Source organism: Hyaena hyaena, unplaced genomic scaffold (assembly GCF_003009895.1).
Source record: "Hyaena hyaena isolate Hyena2069 unplaced genomic scaffold, ASM300989v1 scaffold_50, whole genome shotgun sequence".
Taxonomy (NCBI): domain Eukaryota; kingdom Metazoa; phylum Chordata; class Mammalia; order Carnivora; family Hyaenidae; genus Hyaena; species Hyaena hyaena.
The window spans coordinates 1,888,372-1,890,322 of NW_024080682.1; the positions used below are offsets into that span (position 1 = coordinate 1,888,372).

The 1,951-nt window shown below is 53.5% G+C and overlaps 1 pseudogene; it reads right to left on the bottom strand.

Moving 5' to 3' along the window:
• Positions 1 to 743: 743 nt before the first annotated feature.
• LOC120230910 lies at positions 744 to 1,461 on the bottom strand (annotated as a pseudogene).
• Positions 1,462 to 1,951: the final 490 nt, after the last annotated feature.

Here is a 1,951-nt window from a genome sequence, read left to right on the forward strand (position 1 = left end):
AGGACGAATGTCTAAAATCTGACCAAACTGATGAAAAGTGGGAAAAAAATTGGGCAAGTCTGGCAGCGTCTTGGCCCTCGGAGGGGTGATGGGTGTCTGCACGAGGCAGGCTGTGGAGGTGCTCTCCACCGGCCGGGATCTGGCTCCCTAAACTGATCTTGCCTTTTGATTTCTCCCCATGTTTCTCCTCTGAAACTGCAGGGTCTCTAAAAGCTCCCCATGACTTACCCTCAGGCCCACAGAGGCTCCCCTGGCAGCAGCCGAGGACCCCCCCCCCCATTGGAAGGGGGTACAGAGCGGATGGCCCATCATACACCTGCTGCCTCCAGGGGCTTGGATTCAGTTGGCCTGGGATGGGGCCCCGCAATCTGTATTTTAAACAAACCCTTGCTGTGGACTGGATTGTGGTCCTTCCGAATTCATATGTTGAAGCCCTAACAACCCGCCACGTTGTGACTCTTTGGAGATGGGGGTGTTTACAGAAGCAATCAAGGATAAATGAGGTAAAAAAAGATGGAGCCCTGATCTGATACGATTAGTGTCACCAGGAGGACACAGGGTGGCTGTCCGTACCCCAGGAGGAGAGCTCTTCCCCGGGAACCAATCGGCCGTCACCTTGATCTTGGACTCTGAGCCTCCAGAACTGTGAGAAAATCAATTACTGCTTTTCTTGAAACAAGTTTTATTTTATTTTTCTTGTACAAAACTATGTGGTGGCCACCGCTGGAGTCTGGTGTGGGTCTTTACAAGACAGTGAAGTCCTGACAGGGAGCTCGGTCTCTTTCAGAGGTCAGAGAGGACATAGCCGTAGGTCTTGGAAATGGCATCAAAGTGGCGTGGGTGGAGTTGCCCCGGGGTGGAGCGCAGTCCCCTGCCGAGGGGCAGCCATCGTCAGTACTGGTCATTGTCAGTAGCTTCCTGGGCTCAGGGGCTGGGATGATGCCAGTGCCTCTGGGGGCCGGGAGGAGGCACACCAGCACAGAGCCGCGGTGGCCGGCCACCTTGCAGGGGACAGTGTGAGGCTCGCTGGTCTTGTTCCCCCAGTAGCCTTGCTGTAGTGGACGGCGGAGAGCTTAGCCAGGGCGATGGCCCCACGGATGGCAGTGGCTACCTCCTTGGAGCACTTAACACCCAGACCGACGTGTCCGTTGTCATCTCTGATGGCAGCAAGGGCCTTGAACCTGGTCCTGTGGCTAGCCTGGCTCTGCTTTTGCACAGGCATAATCTTCCAAGATCAATGATCTCAGACCCCTTTATGGGGCAGGGAGAAGAGAAGATCTCCTCCAGGGACTTGATCTTCATGTCCTTGACCAGGCGGCCCATCTTGGTGGTGGCCATCCCCTCCTCGTCCTCTGCCTTGCCTCTGTGAGCTGTGTGACCTTGACCTTGGCCATAGCCATAACCATGACTACAGCCCCGGATGCCGAAGCCTCTCGGAAGCTCCCAAAGCAACAGCAGCATCTGCTATTTGCTGTTTTCTTGGAGAAGAGTCCTATTTCTGATCTTTTAAAAAAATTATCTAATGTTTATTCATTTTTGAGAGAGAGTGGGAGACTGAGTATGAGGCAGAGAGAGAGGGAGACACAGAATGTGAAGCAGGCTCCAGGCTCTGAGCTGTCAGCACAGAGCCTGACACGGGGCTTGAACTCATAAACTGTGAGATCATGACCTGAGCCGAAGTTGGATGCTTAACTGACTGAGCCACTCAGGTGCCCCCAATTTCTGCTATATAAACCACCTTGTTTATGGTATTTTATGGCAGTCAGAGCCGACCAGTGCCACTCTATAGGTGATTCTGATGCAGGGTCATTTCGTAGACAAAGAAACAAACAGCCTCACGCCATTTTTCATGGTCGTCTTGTGTGGTAGGTCCTGTTACTGCTGTTTAACAGAGCCGCCCACTGAGGGGCAGAGAAGGAAAGGTCGCCCAGCTAGAAAATGGTGGTGTCGG